The sequence below is a fragment of the Canis lupus genome, chromosome 8 (assembly GCF_048164855.1).
Source record: "Canis lupus baileyi chromosome 8, mCanLup2.hap1, whole genome shotgun sequence".
NCBI lineage: Eukaryota > Metazoa > Chordata > Mammalia > Carnivora > Canidae > Canis > Canis lupus.
Genome location: NC_132845.1, coordinates 31,396,882 through 31,416,783, shown reverse-complemented (window position 1 = coordinate 31,416,783; position 19,902 = coordinate 31,396,882).

Sequence of the window (19,902 nt, the reverse complement as noted above, 5' to 3'; positions counted from 1 at the left end):
ATTCTGAGATTTTATACCCTCATACTATTTCACACTTGGCCTTTAGTAATTGAGTAAAAGAATTGGCTGAATTCTTCCTATCTAATTGTACAGAGGTCTTTGTATTCCTCCTATCGCCACAGAGTAGTTAATGCTAAATATCCCTTATCTCCTTTGAAATTTTATTCTTTTTTTTTTTTTTTTTTCAATTCTGGTCTTCTTGGCTATTCTGTGACTCTTGTTTTCTGGATTCATGATTTAGCATATCCTCTGACTTGTTCTTGTTGTTGGATTAGATGTGACAGCTTTTCAGGGCTCTTACATCCAAGATAGGAGCCAGGACCCTTTTGCATCATTTAATCCTAATCCATATATTTGGTTGCCAGAGATGAGTTTTAACCAACAAAATTCCAAGTCTATTAACTTGTGTTCATTAAAACAAAAATCTTTTCATCAGTATTAAAAAAAAAGAACCCTCAAGAAGATATGCCCTTAGATAGCCTTTGATGAAGAGCTGCTTCTATATATGTATATATATATATACATATATATATTTATTTATTTATTTATTTATTTATTTATTTATTATATATTTATATATAATTTGTATATTATTTATTACTTATACTTAAGTAATAGTGCATAAAATATATAAATTTTTTCATAATTAGGGGGTGAAAGTGATCAGGATAAAATTACACAATAGAAGCTGGAACTTTCTCAAGATTCTTTTGACACTTTTGGACACTGAAAAACTATAATGATAGCAGCTAATACATTTTGCTTACTGCCATGACACATTTTATCATTTAATTGCATTTTATTACATTTTATAATTTAATATTCAAATAATTTCATGCAGTACATGTTATTAATATCTTTATTTTAAATAGACAAAAATTAAGGAAGGTGGACATTAATTACTCAGAAACATGAAACTAGGCATCGGCCATGCCAGTATTCATACCAGGAAGTCTGGACCCAGAAATCATGTTTTTAGTGTCTAGGCCAAGGTAAGCTATTAGAGAAAATAAAGAATATTCTTTTTTTAAAGATTCTATTTATTTATTCATGAGAGACACACACAAAGAAAGAGAGAGAGAGGCAGAGACACAGGCAGAGGAAGAAGCAGGCTCCATGCAGGGAGCCTGACGTGGGACTTGATCCCTGGTCTCCAAGATCAGGCCCTGGGCTGCAGGCAGCGCCAAACTGCTGAGCCACCCAGGCTGCCCAATAAAGAGTATTCTTAGTGAATTTTTGCTTAATCGAAACTTACAATGTAAACTCTGAACACAAGATCATCTAAAGACACCAGTAGAGCTCATTTAACAACAATACAAATAGGTAGCTATTTTAAAACTGGGAGCTTAGGATTATCCTTTAAGGAGACTAAAAAGAATTTTATTTAAATACAAACTTTTACTGGCTTTGTAAAATACTTTTCTCCTCTATTAATATTGAGTAATATATGACTTTATATTACCTACGTAAAATATAATCTGCTTTGACATAAGTCTTTAGAGATAGTTTTATAAACTATGGCAGAAGATAAAATGGAGTCAATGGGTAAATTTTGATGAACATGGGACGCTTGGGTGGCTCAGTGGTTGAGCATCTGCCTTCAGCCCAGGGTGTGATCCAAGGATCCGGGATCGAGTCCCACATCGAGCTCCTTGCAGGGAATCTGCTTCTCCCTCTGCCTGTGTCTCTGCCTCTCTCTCTCTCTCTCTCTCTCTCACTGTCTCTCTCTGTCTCTCATGAATAAACAAATAAAATCTTAAAAAAATAATATTTTGATGGACATAGTCTACCAGAACTAGAAACGTCTCCCTATATACCACTACTAAAGGAAGTTGATCATACCTACAATGATACAAAAGTAAATTCCGGAAAACACATATGCATTTGTTAAGCACCTATTACTTTGCTGGCAATCTAATAGTTTTTTTCATGCTTATTACCTCAATTAAATACTCAGATTTTCCCTAAGAGATCAGTACCAATTTCTCCATTTTATAGATAAAGAAGCTGAGATTCTTGCAGGTTAAAATAATTTGGTAAAGATTACACAGAGATGATCTCATTTCAGTTGAAGTCTCGATGATTAACTCATTAATAAACAGACTCCAGACTCCTGAAAAGCAGATGTTTACGTGTGTTTACAGACATCCTGAATGTTAACAAGCACTGCTTAAAGGCTAAAAGAAATGATTATAGTCGTAAAGACCAGCAGGTAATGGCTCTAAAAACAAGTGTGTAAGCTCATTTTTATTTTATTAATAATGTATCCTTGTTGTTGAAGTCTGTACAGGAAATTCTGAGATTACATGCTTTTATTTTAATGACATAGTCAGTGGGAAGAATAGGATCACAGTAAATACACGGATATGCAAAATGCTAAATGATTGAGTAAAAATGCTCATATTAGTAATGTTCAGGAATAGCTGGTTTGGTGCTAATTAGTGATTATAAAACAAATGGATAGAAGTAAATATAAAAGAATTGTGAATGTATGTAGTGTTCTTGCAATCAAAATCCAAAGATCTCACTTAAAGATCTCAACTAGCTGAATCTGGTATTACATAGTTCCTGTCACATCTCCAAATATATGTATGTTCTCAAATACCACTTTTTAAAAGATTTTATTTATTTATTCATGAGAGACACAGAGAAAGAGAGGCAGAGACACAGGCAGAGAGAGAAGCAGGCTCCATGCAGGGAGCCCGATATGGGACTCGATCCCAGAACTCCGGGATCATGCCCTGGGCCCAAGGCAGATGCTCAACTGCTGAGCCACCCAGGCATGCCTCTCAAATACCATTTAACATCTTATAAGCTTTTTTGTACATTGATTTATTATACATTTTTGAGAGCCAGGATTCAGATTATTCACTCAGTTTTTTTTTTATTACAAAAAAATTTGCTTGCTATTTTTAGTATATAATTATGGGGAAGAAATTGGATTTTGGCTATTTCCTGCTTTAACACATGGATTCCTATATCCTTCTAAATCACCTAGATAATATTTTGGAAAGAAAATGGAATTGTTTTCCTTGTTAAATTCTCTCCTAAGCTTACCATTTTCATGGCCAGCCAGTTCTGTGAGCCTAACTGTAATGACTTAGGCTGAAATGCAGGTTGAGGAAAAGAATTACAGGGTAATTGTCCATTGCAGAAGACACTGGGAAAGATTCCACTTTTTGGAAGCTTATGTATCTAGTATTTAACAGTTGCTTTACTATGGACCTGGGTATGTTCTTCACAAATCCAAACATTTCAAGTCAGAATGAAACCACGAAACTACAAATTTTCTTGTAGTTATTAATTTAATGTTACTGACGTTGGCAGGTTTTAGGAAGATTTATTTTTCTTGATATATTTACTCTTATATCCTCAAATCATTCACAGACTACCTTGGGATAGTGTTCTAATCTTTCCAGTAAAATTTAGTCTCTCCTGATTAATATTGTCTGCTATTCTTTGTCTCCCAATATGCTCATATTTCTTTTTAATCTCTTTTCACTAAGGGAATACTTCTCCTACTTAACTGAGTTAGATGATGGGTTAAAAACATTATTATTAGAAAGATTAAAAAAATATACCAGAGGGCAACTCATCGCCTCTTTGTAGTCTGAGGAGAAAGTATAAAATATAAGAGTATAATAACTGTGTCTTTGGTGAAGCTTGGAAGAACATATTTGTCTTCAACACAAGCACTAATCCTATGCCTCTGTGTAAGCTGTTACTATGCTTTTTTGTACTTACCCTGGGGAGAAAAGGACGTGACTTATGGAGGTGAGAGCATTTAACTTCCCAAATTAGTTGCTAGGTTGAAATTACAAATCTGGTGTCTAGCTCAGTAAGGCAACCTTGGTGTATTTCCTCTAGGAAGAAGAGATTGTTTATAGCTAAACGTCTCTCTTTTGTTGTTTGCAACAGTCCTAAATTCAAAATAAAACTAGGGAGATGTTTGCCTGACAAGGAAGGAAGACTAAGGATCAGATTCACCTCTGGAAGTAACCTATTGAGGAGCTTACTCTGAGTTTTGAGCAGAGCTGTGTGCTGCTGCTTCTAGGAACTCCTTGTAGAATGACCTTCATTGCAGAATTTCAGGGGTGTTGAGAGCATCAGTCTGTTACTATAATCATTAAATTCTTCCTCTGGAGTGCACTTCATATGAAGGATATTCAAGTGTAGGACAGACTCTCTATTCCTAATGACTTTGAAGCTCCAGCTTTATATTTTCAGATAAGATAAAAGAGACAGGGAGAAGTAAACAACAGTTTACTATGCGGGAAGGGTCTAACTTTGTTCAAGGCTATTTTCTTCTAAGAGGGATATATCAGAAGACCACAAATCTATAATATGTAATATGGTTATAGGACTAATTTGTTATATTTTTAAATATGATCCCCTACAATCATATGTCCTTGATGGGGTCTAAAGAATTTCACATTCTATAGGAAGGGGGCAATGAAATCTCACTGGTCATTCACTTTATTTTTCACATAGTAGTAGTGTTCTCGTCAGAAGGCACCAGGAATTCCTGTTGGCCAGAGAATAAGCATAACCTCCTCAGTACCCTGCATAAAGTGCAATCACACTATATTTCAAAACTTTTTCCCTTACTGCTTTCTTACACAGACCTTCTGCTGTAGGAAATCGATTAGAGACATCACCCATCACACCCCAACGACCTACCCACTCCTGTTTCCTTGTCTTCTAGTTCCCTCCCTCACTAAGGCATCTTCTTTCACTAATTCTCATCCACTACTTTTATCTCTTAAATCTTCACACTATTAAGGTCTCTCCCATATAATAATGACAGTAGTCAACATTTGTATAAAATAATTATTAGTGGCTAAGCATTGTATATTTCTTTTAATACTCAAAATAACCCTAAATGTTAGGTACTGTTATGTCCCTACTAGAATAAAAACTCCATGAGAGCACTGCTAGTGCCCAATAAATATTGAAGGAATAATTTTCATTTTGCACACGAGCAAACTTTTGATTAATGGTATAAACTGATTTGGCCAAAGCACACAAACAACTTGTTTGTCTATGGAGACCAAGTTCTTTTTTTTAAATATTCTATTTATTTATTCATGAGAGGCATAAAGAGAAAGGCAGAGACACAGGTAGAGAGTGAAGCAGACTCCCTCCAGGGAGCCTGATGTGGAATTCAATCCCAGGACCTTGGGATCAGGACCTGAGCCAAAGCCAGATGCTCAACCAATGAGCCACACAGGTGCCCTGGGGACCAAGTTCTTAATCATGATGCTGGGGTAATCCTTTTAGCAAGAAATACTCTTCAGATGCTATTTCACTTTATCTTAAAATATATCCCTGAAATTATTATTATTATCTCCATTATCTCCATTTTACAGATGAAGACACCAAGATTCAAAAAGCTTCTGACTAGTGATAGGATCCAGATTTGTATGCAGAGCAATTTGATTTCAAAGTCCAAGTTATATTGACTATGACATTTTACATCTCACAATATAAAATAAATAGACAAGATAACCTATGGTACTTAAATCATTCACTAAAAATCTACCATTCTATCTCTGGGTATTAATTCTACACCCTAGGGGGACGCCTCGGTGGCTCAGTGGTTGAACTTCTGCCTTTGGCTGACAGCAGGATCCTGGGGTCCTGGGATTGAATGCCATATTGGGTTCTCTGTGGGGAGCCTGCTTCTCCCCCTGCCTGTGTCTCTGCCTCTCTCTGTGTGTCTCTCATGAAAAAATAAATAAAATTTTTAAATAATAATAATAATAATAATAATTCTTCACCCTAAGAAAATGATTATACAATCAGAACCATGTTGAAAGGACATAATACACTGACTGCAAAAGGAACCATCAATCTGTTGCTTTGTGTGGCTTAGTGTTTGAATCAAATCAACTACAGAGTTGATTACACTGATAATGATAAAAGGAGTTATTATGAGTGAGGAATAATATTAAATAGCAAAAAATCAATTTGGCAGCAACTCAGAGATATAATCTGGATCTTTTCCAATAATATTTTGAGTACATTTTCCTTGCATTATGTATGTTTTATGACAATTATCTTTCTTATTGTATCATTGGAATGAAAGACATTTCTTTCTGTGCCACGAGGCAAATTTCCTTAGTGAGCGATTAGGTTGATTTGCTGGTTATGTCCTTTTTGCTAAGTGATGGCAAATGGTAAATTAGGCTCAGTAAGGAAATGGCAGAAAAATGCATTGTGTCTTATTCTATAGCTGAGATAATCAAGAACATATTGTTGAGAAAGCAAATAAATCATAATGTTTAGAGGAGAAATACCTTTCAGCAGTCTTAGCATTGATGATTTTATCAACTAGTTTTCATTTGTGAAATTAAATTCTCTGAATAATAACAGATGGTATGGGAAAAGTCTATTCCATGATCAATGATATAATTTCTGCAAATTGCCAATGTAAATGCTCACAGACCTAAATAACTCCATTTTGTAGAAACTGCTAGCCCCATATTATGAAATACATACTCAAAGAACTGTGTATCAACTTTCTGTCAACCAGGAATCTCAGCTAATTGGTAAAAATGTATAGCTGTAATGTATCATAAAAGAGTTCCAAAGGAAAGATCCAATGCACTGCAAGAAGTTGGAATGTTTTCATTCAGAATTGAAATTAAAACCCTGCCTTTGTGTTTTGTAAAGTTGAGCAGTAAAAATTTAACCTGTGCTCATATTCTTTGAAATCAGAATCTTACTTTTTCCATAATATAGTAATCTTTTCTCAAATAACATAGTCCAGCATGTGAAGTTAGCAGTTGCTTGAATATCTTCCCTATTAATTATTTTTTTAAGATTTTATTTATTTATTCATAGAGACAGAGAGAGAGAGAGAGAGAGAGAGAGGCAGAGACACAGACAGAGGGAGAAGCAGGCTCCATGCAGAGAGCCCTACGCGGGACTTGATCCAGGGTCTCCAGGATCATCCCCTGGGCTGCAGGCGGTACTAAACCGCTGCGCCACCGGGGCTGCCCCCTATTAATTATTTATACTGTATCCACTGCACATTCAAAGATCCCTTATGTATGCCCCAATAGGTACTTATGTATGTAGATTATGTATATAATAATACAAACTTCTGTTCTTTCTAATCAGAGGGCCTGAATCATGACTGATGAGCATTCTTTTTGTTTGGTTTTGTTTTGTTTTTCTTCTCTCTCTCTCTCTTTTTTTTTTTTTTTGGTATACCATAAAGAGCTTAGACTTCAGTGGGAATTCCTGGGCCCTTTCCCCGAAGACTCAGAATCACAGCATTCTGTTTATTTTAGGTTGCTTAAATAAACAAAATACTTGAGTTGTCCAGCTCAGGATTTTTGTCTTCCTGACCTAGACCTTCAAGGACATGGGTACTCTACTTCAGTATTACAAATCTTCTTAGCATTGACTAATGTCTCAATTTGACATTAAATCAAACTATTTTAAAGGACCTTCCTCCTTAATTTATTTTACTCTCACGCTTGAATAATTATGATTAGCTCCTCACTAATTTTACATTCTCTAGTTTGTATTCATTCCAAAGCAATATGCATATTGGATCTGACCACGTCAATTCAATTCTTTGATTTCCTCTATACTTCTGGAGCACCTGGCACCTTCCTCTTTATCCTTATCATGCCATCTGCACCCAATAACTTGATATTAGATGAGTTATTTTATCTTTTTGTCTATTTCCAGCCATAGCATGATAAATTACATTGGTCATAATCCACAATTGTTTATTGAAATTGCATATGGGGATTAAAGAAAAAAATAGTTACCTATAAAACTGCCAGTACTTTTGCTTAAGTAATTAAATGAGTCATAGTGCCATTTCCTGAGTTAGGAGAAATTAAGAGATGAACTTACTAGTTTTGAGAGAAAATCTAGAATTCTTCTATTCATGTTAAGTATGAATTACCTATTAACACACAAATGGAGATGAAGTTCAAAGGCAAATCAAGTTTGGATTATTGTTAGGATTGATTCTTCCATTTATGCACCTATTTCTTAATTGTATGCAAAAAGAGATTCACAAATTGCTCTTTATTTTCACTCCACAAAGGACAACTCCTTCTGTTTGCATGTATAAATGCACATTAATAGATTCAAAGAACATGCTTATTACATGTTCCGTGTTAAAATTCCAATGCACTCTGATTGCTCACCCCTCAATTTATTTATAGGTCTGACTGAAATTCAGATTTTTAAAGTATTGCCCTTTGATACATTTATTTATGTATTCATTCTAATCATTCAGCAATACAAAAAAATATGAAAACATTATGGTTCTATGCAAAGATGTCATTGATTAATGCTGGAGATCAGTGATTTCCATATAGAGAGATAAGAATTAAAGGAAATTATAGAAGTGCTTTGGGAACAAAGAGGAGAGATACCTAATCAATCAAGTGTTAGTAGGAGGGAGAGGTAATTGGAGACAATAAGCATTTCTTTTTCAAAGCTGATATTTGAACTGAGTCTTAGTAAAAGCTTTAAAGATGGGGAAAATAAGTGAGGTAAAGAATATTTCATTTAGAAAAAAAAAAACATGTACAATAGACCTAGAAGACAAAAATAATCATAGGCACTTAAAATATTTATGTGACTGTAATATGGCAGAGCTGTAACAATGGAAATGCTTCAAAATCATGAAAGTTTCTTTTATATTGTGCTGAGCCATTTATATTTTATCTTGGAGACAATGGGAAAACATAAAAGAGTTTATCGGGGAAGAGATACAATCAGATGTAAAGTTAAGAAAGATTATTCTGGTTGCACTGTGTAGAAAGTATAAAAGCAGGGATATTAGACTCAAGGTAGTTAATTAAGAGAGTATTGCAATAATCAAAGCAAATTGACTTAAAAATAGCAATCAAATAGAGATGTAAGAGATAATGGAAAAGGGTAAATCAAGGATGATTACCCGGCTCAAATAAATGAGTAGAGGGTGACGTCATTTACAGGACAGATTGCAAATGGAGGATCATCGTACATGTCCAGTAGATGGTGGATAATACAGGGTGGATTCGATTTAGGTATATTGAGTTTGAAATGCCTGTAGGATATAAGGAGGTAAAGATATATGTGGTTGAATAGATAGGCCCAGAACTTAGAGACTGACATAGGGGTTTGGGACCCAGAATTTAGAGACTGACATAGGGGTTTGGGAATTATCAGTCTTTACTTGTAACGTGACAATAGGATATCCACTTCCAGTTTATTTTTTTAAAGATTTTTTTTTATTCATGAGAGACACAGAAGGAGAGTCAGAGACACAGGCAAAGGGAGAAGCAGGCTCCATGCAGGGAGCCTGATGTGGGACTCAATCCCAAGACTACAGGATCACACCCTGGGTCAAAGGCAGGCACTCAACTGTTGAGCCACCCAGGGTTCCCCCCACTTCCAGTTTATGTATGTGCTAAAAATAAATAAAGAGAAGTGTTCATAATCAAGATTCAGTAATTTTTTGTTATCTGTTATGCATTATCCCAAACGTTTTCACATAAAATTATTTAATTTAAAATTCATGGGAATTCTATGGGATGAGAGGAGAAAGGTTGCATTACAACTGCCATTCTATAGATGAATAAACAGAGACAGAAAGAAATTAATTTCAGTTACAACAAACTAGTGCCAGTAGAACTAGATGTGGACTCAAATTACCTAATTCCAGGTGCTGTCCCCATTCAATGTCATTAGTTGCCTGCTGTGGCCATTGTTTATACTGTGGTAGTGCGATAGAAATCTAGCAGTGGATTTCATAATAATAGTACTAACTATTGAGCTTAGAAATTAATATTCTTATATTAATTCTGAGACCAGAATCTATAGCATTTATTAAATTCAGGTTATGGCAGCATCAAATATCCAATTGTCTGCAATGGATTTAACATAGCCTATTCGGAGTGATATTTTTATAGCAAATTCATACTTAGATAACTATTTTGCAAACCTTACAACTTTTTTCAATAAGTCATCTAATGTATAACATTACTTGAAAATATTTATTATTTTAGCTAATACAACCTCTTGGAGTGGTGATTACTTAAAACATCAAGGGCCTACTTGTTCTTGTTTGGAATATTAATGTTGAAAAGATATTCTAGTTTGTTTAAAATGAGCAATTACAAACAGGGAAGAAAGCAGAAATGACTTCTATCCACACTAAATATTCTAGGACAATCATTAGTTATCTTTTTTGACATATCTTTATTGTCCTAATAATACAAGGCACTTTGATAGGCACTGTGGAGTAATCATGGCAAAAAACATATTTCCTCTATTGAAAGACATTTGTAGATTGAGGAAGTAGAAAGGAAAAGAGTATGACAAAATGCTGTGCATAGTACAGAGTCCCAATTGTACTATATTATCAATTATCAATCTTTGGTTTCAAACAAAACAGATGAATGGGATAATAATGGAAACATCATGAAATCATCACCAAGAAGACTGTGGAAGACAGTATTCAGTTAGGGGAGATATGGTAATAATATTGTGATGATTGAAGACACCAGTTAAGCAATCAGTCAGAATAGTTTATGGATCGGCATTGAAAATGTGAAATCAACCAGGATTAGAACCACATATTTGACAATATATTCCAATTTACCATGAATGCCTTTCAGTGGTTCCTTTTTTGTTAATGCTTTCATAGCAATGCTTTCTTAGAGTTATAGTTTATTGTAGTCCATGTATAAAGCTTCTATCCTTCTTGACCTTGTGACTAAGACAAATGTTAGCTTTAGTGGATGCATATTGCTTAATGTCAGACATCTATCAGCTCATTCGGAAATACAGAATTCATACAATACTATATCTGAGCCCTAGTTTCACTTTTTGTGTGTGTGTGTGTGTGGTCATACTGCTTCCATAATAACAAACACTCAAAAATATCTGCAACACATTCTTTTAATAGATAGATAAATGATAAAGCTCTATTCAGAAAAACTGGAATTAGCATGCATGGTAATCATACTTTTCACCTGTTAAATAAATAAGCCAAATTGCCTTTCTTTCATTATAATGTATCAAAATAAAGAAGCAAATTAGTTGTGAGGCTTGAAAATTTTAATATGTTTTATACACAGTATTCATTCTGAAATTCTAAGTTATTCAAAACTATGTTTCTAATGATGAATTAAAACTGACAAAGTCTTATTCAGAAAATACCTCTGATTTTATTTTATTTTATTTTATTTTTTTATTGGAGTTCAATTTGCCAACATATAACATATCACCCAGTGCTCATCCCGTTAAGTTAGACCTCTGATTTTAGAACCACATGGTCAGTCCTTGGACTATAACTATCAAATAAGCACATTTATTGTTTTGATCATAGATGGAATTTCATCACCTATTTATTGAGACCGTGTATTTCAGTAGAAATATTTTATTGAAATAATTCTTTGTATCACAATTTTGAATATTTGAGAAAATAAAAATATTGAATTAGATAATTAAAGATTGGTAATTTATAACTAAATATATTTATCCAACTCTACTAAATACTTTTTTCTGGTAAAGCTTATGGACACATTCTCAGAAAAATATCAATTGTTGCTCTTTTTCCTACAGTTCGATTAGACTGGCAAGCCCTTACAAACCTGCACCTCCCATAAAGCAAGCATCCTGAAAATTAATATAACTTAGCTTGAATGTGGCATCTGACTTTTAATATGGGTTTTAAACACCTCATAGTTTTATATGTCTTTAAATTTCCCTTTCAAAATTAGCATTTGTAGAAAAAGTTTCTATAGCATTTACTGCGAGCGGTCTCCATGTTACTGAAAATGTAGTAGAGAAAGCCAGACTACTGGGAGAAATATCAGAATGTAAGATAGATTTGGTGATGTGATCATTGACACTAAGAGAATTCTGAATCTTAAGTGAATTCATTTTCCAGTAGACATCATTTCATAAAGAAATATTTTATAAAATCCAGCAAAACTAATTATTTTATCAAAAGCAAATTTCTCTTTTGTCATTTGCTTATTGGCATTAGCTTATTATAAAATAATTTCAATGTTACAATCATCCTGTTCAAGGATTTAAAAACGTGTGTTTTATTCGTTAAGTAATAAGAGGCTAAATGTTTGGCAAAAGGAAAAAAACAACCCCAACCTCACACCTAAGTATTTATTTGTTTAAAGTTGCATCTTTTATTTTCAGCAGTGAGATTTATACTCTTTGAGAGCATGGAAACCATTAATGCCAAGCATGATTGGTTTTCAATCCCTTTTTCCCTTCTAGCTTGATGATGTGCTATATTTTCTTTAATTATGGTATGATGACTGGTTACTTGCACTGTTTCTGTTATGAACTGAGTTAGCCTCTTGGCCTTTTGTAACTAATAATCTGTCTTTTGCCTCTCAAGTGTGTTTTCCTCTGTATATAGTACTTAGGATTTATCACGGTGCTTATTTATTTATGTGCTTACATTTTGCAAAGTATGAAATATAGTATAGGAATGCCATCAGCTTGTATAAGAAAATTTATAATAAAACACTTTTACCTATACCTACTAAATAATAGCACGAGATACCACGAGACATTATAACCCAAGTGGGGTAAATAGCATATTAAATAACCCATTGTATAGAATCTAGAATTTTTTTTGACACAGAGAGTGTTACAAATTTATTCAAACATAGAAATACTTTTTTCTTATTTTTCTTTCAGATGTAGCCTACACAACACTATATGTTGAGTCAAATTTATAAGTCACTTAAAACTTCTGCATTTTTTATTTTATGGTCTTTAAATCTCAAATAGCCTGTTATGAAACACTTTTTGTAAGGTAGCTAGGCTTTTATAACACTCATGGACTTTTAGTGTAAACAGAACGAACTCTAAATTCCTAAGAGTTTAGAAATTTCCCCTGTCAATGTATTTCTACTCTTTCCCTCTGGTTTTAATGTTTCTTTAAAAAAGAACCTCATTAATGACTGAAATAGGACACAAAGGATTTTGAACAGGTTGTACTTCCCTGTGATAGTATTTAAAATAATATGAAGCATCTTGCGCTTATTACAGAGCTATCAGGCTTGCAATTCTTCCGAGGAAAAAATATAAGGATAGACTGCCCCAGAGGGGCTACTTAATGAAATACAGCATCTCCTTAAGGAACATGGAGAGCTAAACAAGTTGATATAGAACTGAATATAGTTTAAGTATTTTTAAGTATAACATACCAATATATGTGCATGTAAAGTATACATGTATATATCTGTGCATGCCATTGTAACATCCTGAATAAAATAATAAAATTTTTAGTAAATTATCAGTGCTTACACTGGCAGTTAGTATGTGGATAATTTTGTCATTGATATGAGGTTGAGGGCAAAGAATAATTAGATTGGCGTGGTGTTTCCTCCTGATTCAGGATTTGTGGGGTCCTTAGAGAACATTGGTAACAACCTTTCAAAAGTACTGATTACTAAGTGAGATGCTCTGCATATTAACTACAGGTTTTTACCCAAGAGGATATAGAAAAAAATCTAATGCTATTAAAAAAATGGAGGGAAGCCAAGAATGCTTTAGGGGTGGAGAGTCAAGCAATTGTCTTTGAATATAATGATTAAGATGCACTTGGGCTGAAGCAAGTGTAGTTGCTGACTTTACAAGGGAGAAACAATGATGAAATCAGTTATATCATTCATCCTTTAACAATTCACTAGCTCCTAAGTGGAAATATGGATTACAAATGTGAGATTCTTATTAATATACACTATCATTGCTGATCTATAAAGATTAAGGGCTGTTTGGTTAAAAGACGAAGTTTTAAGAATAAAGTATATTAGAAAGAAATGTAATGATAAAAAGATAAGGTACATGAAAAGAGGCTCATGAGCATTAATCATCAGGGAAATGAAAGTCAAAACCATGATGAGGTATGAATTCATACCTGTTAAGATGACTGTTATCAAAGAACAAAAGATAGCAAGTGTTGTCAAGAATGTAGAGAAATTGGAACCTGTACACTGTTGGTGGTAATATAAAGTGGTGTAGCTGCTATGGAAAACAGTGTGGTGGTTTCCCCCAAAATAAAAATAGAACTACCATATAATTGTAGTCCCATTTAGTATATATCTAAAAAAGTTGAAATCAGGGTCTTGAAGGGCTATTTGCACACCTATGTTCATTGTGGCATTATTCACAATAGCTATGATATGGAAACAACTTAAATGTCTATTGATGAAATATTAAGAAAATGTATTACATAAATGGAATACTATTAAACTTTTTAAAAAGAAGGAAATACTGCCCTAGGTAACAACATGGATGAAACTGGAAGACATTATGCTAAGTGAAATAACCCAGTCATAGAAGGACAAATACTACACTATATCATTTATATGATAGTCCAACTCACAGAAACAGAGCCTAGAATGGTGGTTACCAGAGGCTGGAGCAAGGGGGAAATGAATGGGTAATTGCTGTTCAAAGGATAAAATGTTTCACTTATGCAGGATGAATAGCTTATAGACATCTGCAGTAGAACACTGTGTGCCTATATTTCAAAATCCTGGATTGTGAATTTAAAATTTCGTGTCTTCTTTAGAGAAATATTGCAATGTTGTCCATTCCAAGGTATCTGCTATCACGTCTCATATCACATGACTAGCTTAGGGTCTGGTATAAATGTCAACAAATCCCTATATTCTCTCTATATGATCTTTACTACTGAGAGACTTCAAGGTAACCAAACTTTCTAGATGTTATCTTAGAGTTTCCAAAGCATGTGGTATGTGCAAGAGAAGCCAGGTGAAAGTGTTTTGGTTTTGTTTTTTTCTATTATGGCCTAGACTCAACAATTAGGAATTGCTGCATCAGCTACATTCTTGTCTCTTAAGGAAGTCACTGAAATTCACCCAGGCTCAAGGGGAGAAGATCTCAAATCCACATCTTGATGTGGGTGGCAAGATTCTCAAGAAGATGAAGGACCATAATTATTTTTTGAGGAAAAATTCTGTTGAGAGTTCAGTAATAGTGGCTATGATTGTGTAATTCCAAGATATACCATCTTCCTGATTCTGTGATCCTGAAACAAGCAGTTAATACAAAAAGAATTGAACCATGTTGATGGTACTTCTAAAGTTAGAGGCTTTAGGAAGCTCTTTTCACTAAAGAGATTTTCAGACATTGAAAAAATGTAAACAGAACAAAGAATTGGCTTACTTTAAACATTGTTTATATCCAGCAGCCATCAGCAAGCAGATTATGATGAAACACATTCTATCCACAATAACAATTAAAAAAAATAAATATTTGGAAAAGATCATAATATAAAATATGATACTCAAATGATCAACCCAAAAAAGTTCCCTGGAAAATGTAAAAGACGAGTAAAGCAATAAAAAGATTTCTAGAATGAGGAAATTGAACATTATAAAGATATCACCTGATGCCAAACTATTTAGAGATTAATGCAACTTCAGTAAAACTCCATGTTGGATATTAATTTTAACTTGAGACAACTACTGATGAATGCAAATAGAAAACAGAATAAAGGAAGATAGGAAAAAAATGTATTTAAAAAGGCATTTCTTACTATTTCTTACCAAATTGTCAAAACCTGATGGGATACTGGTCATCTAGCTTTGACCAGCGGAGATTTTCAGTGCATGGCCAGGAAGAGATGCTGTCTAGAGCTAGTAGAAATGGTAGTCTGGAAGAGTAACTGAAGGTAGCAAAAAAGGACATAGTTCATTACCAGATCTAAGAACAATTGTGAGGCTCTACATTTAAAAGTGAAATTCACTTAAAAAGCAGGATGCTTGTAAAAATAATCTCAAAATTGTTTTTCACATGAATGCACCTAGGATTTCCTGTCAGAGTGTTGGCAGCATGCCTTAGAATTAGGCCCCGTGGGTTAACAGTGTGATTATGATCAGAATATATATGGCGCAATGTGAATAATACCTCTTTTAGGACACATCCTTTTGAGGTCTATGAATTGGGTTACTTGGACTCCTTTTCATTAATTTAGCGCGTGAAAATACACACCTATTTTAACTTATATCAACTGACAGTAATGTGTCTGCTTGATCTCCCCTGTCAAAACACTCTGACATCTTGGGGAGCAGATGTTATTTTTTTCAAAAATTGCTTTCACTAATATATCTCAATGCCCAGCAGAGTGTCTGAAATAAAATGTGAAATAATTAAATTCATATAGTTTTAAACAAATGCATGAATGGATAAACAGTAGGGAGTTATCATTTCTTGATTCTGATTGTGGACCTACTTTAAACTTACTTTTCATCCTTACAGTAAGATTTAATAATAAATTTTGTTAGCTAGTTTTACAAATAAAAAAAAAAGGTTAGTTAGCTGGTCAAAGTCATTCAAGTTTCAGCTTTGAAGTGATTTGGCATTTAAGCATATGATTTAAAAAAAAATCCTTGATAACATTGACAAACATCAAATGAACAGATAATCTCGCCAAACAGATTTTAAGTTATAAAAAAATTTTAGCAAGTAAAAAAAGTAGAAATCTCAGGCTAATAGGAGTACAAGATAATATTTATTAATGAATATTGGACATACTGATTGAATTTGAGAAGACAAATTAACTTAAATCATTATCTTACATCCTTCAACAAAAATAAATTTCAATTTGATTAAAGATTACATTTTAAAACAAATAAACAGTTAAATGCTCTATGTCTCAATGTTTGCATGAAGAGGTGTTGAAAACTGAAAGTGATAAAAATTATAAAGGAAAATGTGAACATTTTGGACATACTTCTTTTAATATCTGCTCTACTCTTTATGCTTTTTTAAAATAAAAAACTCCGAGTAAAAATGTAAAATTGTAAGCATGTAGGGACAAAGATGCAGAAAAGAGGATTTATTCTTTTTATAAAATATATAATTTAGATCCATCACTAAGTTCTTGGAGAAAAGCTGTACTTCAAAAGTAGGTATACATTTAAGGTCTAGTGAAGAAAAGTTTCAAAAAAGAGATGTTAAGTGAGCAAAAGCACAAAACTTCAATACTGTTTAGATATGTTCTGGTCTTCTTTGTTAAGAGGTTTGGATATATTTCTTAAACTAGACCATTAAAAAAAAAGTATATTATGAACCTTATAATTGCAAATAACTAATTGCATATGCAAAACAATTAACATGAAGACAAATGAAAATGAGTAAATAAAAATAAGTAACCCTATAGGGGAAATGGACATAAGGATGTCAAAAATAAAGGATAAAACAGTGTTTGTAATTAGATACTAAAAATGTATCTATGACAGTCTGTATAACATCCTGTATTATCTGTGGAATATAGATAGGATGGAGAAAACGTTACCAATGTTTTTACAAGTGGATTCTTGAATACTATTCAAGTATTCTGTGTATTTTGATAACCAGATAAATGAAACATAAAGATATTTTTCCTGAAAATAAGAGATACTGTTATCAGTTCATTTATCATCTCAAGTTCTTGTAAGCAGTCAAAGCAGAAAATCTATTTCTCTCGTGTGAACCATACTCCTTCTACTTCTGTCTTACTCTTGGCTGAAGTCTCTGCAAATTCATTTGAAAAATTGGGTTGTCAGTTTCACACTTCAAATCTGTGGCTGCTGCTATAAAAGGACAGGTAATTCTCTCAGGGGAACAGTGTAATCTGTAGCAGTAGTTGTCATACTAATGGCTAATTCAGAAAACCATAAATGCTCCAAACAAGAGTCTCATATACACACATATATGATATATATAAACACACATATATTCATTATTTTATGTGTCATTAGGAGTAAGTGAAATAGAGAACATACACAAGAAGTTTGTAAAAGATCTCATTTGATATTTTGACAAAATATCCCATGGCTTTCTCATGCTTCACACTCGTCTTTGGGTCCAGAGATGAGGATTTATAGGTAGAAAGCCTTTTGAAAGTTTCTTTTGGGATCAACACATGTGGAGGCACCAGAGAGGGACAACTGGGTAGCTAGTGGAATCGTGACGCATTGCAACAAAGACCTCACCGATAACATAGGCAGCTCCAGAACTGGTATGGTATCTACCCATTCCTCAAGGAACCATTCTAGGCTTCCTATGCTACATGGACTAGACTTTGGATGCGGCTTCTGAGGTGGGAGTGTGACTTTGGGTAAATCAGCTCTCTTCTACTACCAACAGTATCTGAACAAGGACTCAGCTAGGAACAATTAGCAGCACTCACTCCAAAGACCTGGGGGAATGAATATCTCAGTCTGAAGGGAGGTTCTGGGTCCAGGGACTTCAGTCCACCATGGATTCACTTGCTTCATACAAGGAGTTCTGGAAACACCTCCTCTAGTATTCTGGTCAGTCTCATTTCCTCAAAAATCCTACAAAGAGGGTTACTGAGACTAACCATAAAGCAGATCTCTAAACCTGTTCTTAAGAACACAACTGATATTCATGGGTTGCCACTTACAATATCCATACTAAAATCTCTTTACCCTCAGCTAACATTCCTGCTGGTTTAAGTGATTTCCCTACTGAAATGACCCAGAACCTTACTCCTGAATGGTCTGAACCTCTGATCACTAGGTCCTTCTCAGTCCAAAGCTGAGGCACTTGCCAATTTTCTATGAAAATAAGGCAAAAGAGTTCCAAGAAATCAGTAAGTACATCATCAGAGTGCCATGTTTTTTTCCTCGCCCCTATTGTAGCGTGCCTGTAACAATAACCTGCCTGCCAGGATGGTGATTTTTTTCCCGTTTGCTTGAAATTATCAAATGGAAGTATGAGGACACTTGCTGTTCCTCTGGTGAAGGAATTCTCTATCTGGGACTGGATCTCTAAAGCTTCAGAGTTCAGTGTTGTGATATAAACCATAAATTCGCTGAAATGAATCACTGAGTATGATGATAAGCAGCGACACTCCTACTCCATCCCTTGCTTCCTGTTTCCTAAGGAAGTAGCATCATATCATGAGCATTAATTAAGGGCACAAACTCTGTCCCCAAGAAGGCAACTCAGTTGAACCTTCAAAAGATCCTTCACTCTAGTCAGGCTGATGTTCATGGAGAATTGTTTCCCACCAAATACAATATTGGTTTTATTGCATAGTCTTAGCAAAAGGTTCAGTAGGAAAAGCTTTTACTTGCCAATCTCTACTGCACCAACTCTTTCTTCCCTAGCCAAGGAAACAATGTAGGAGTTATGATAATTATCAAATATGTCTATTCCAGTTATATATTTAGAAATTGTGTCCCAAGTGGATACACTGTGATTTGTAACAGAACCAAGTCTCCATTAATAATTATGTGATCTCCATGCATCCCCCATCCATATTAGAGGACTTGAAAATGTTTTGAGTCCCTATGTATCAATGTAGAGAAATACCTAGAGATGCATCTTTCTCCAGTTAACTATGGGGTTGTCGCTATCGTTGAGAAAGTAATGGGAAACATCACTGTGAACACTTAAAATGTCCTTCATGTTAGATTTGGCTTTCTCAGACCACTACTAGTTTAGGTCAGATTTCCTAGGAAACTAATTTGGGGAAGGAAATTTGAATCAGAAACATAATTTAGCCCATAAAATAGCCTTAGCCTTTAGCATCAACAACTGGAGAATCGTTGGAAGTTGTCTTTAGCAGAGGAAAACCATATTACCTTCCAACCAATATAAAAATCAGCTATAAAAAATTACCACAGGGGATCCCTGGGTGGCGCAGCGGTTTGGCGCCTGCCTTTGGCCCAGGGCACGATCCTGGAGACCCGGGATCGAATCCCACATCGGGCTCCCGGTGCATGGAGCCTGCTTCTCCCTCTGCCTATGTCTCTGCCTCTCTCTCCCTCTCTCTCTATGTGACTATCATAAATAAATAAAAATTAAAAAAAAATTACCACAAGGGCAACCCCGGTGGCTCAGCAGTTTAGCGTGGCCTGCAGC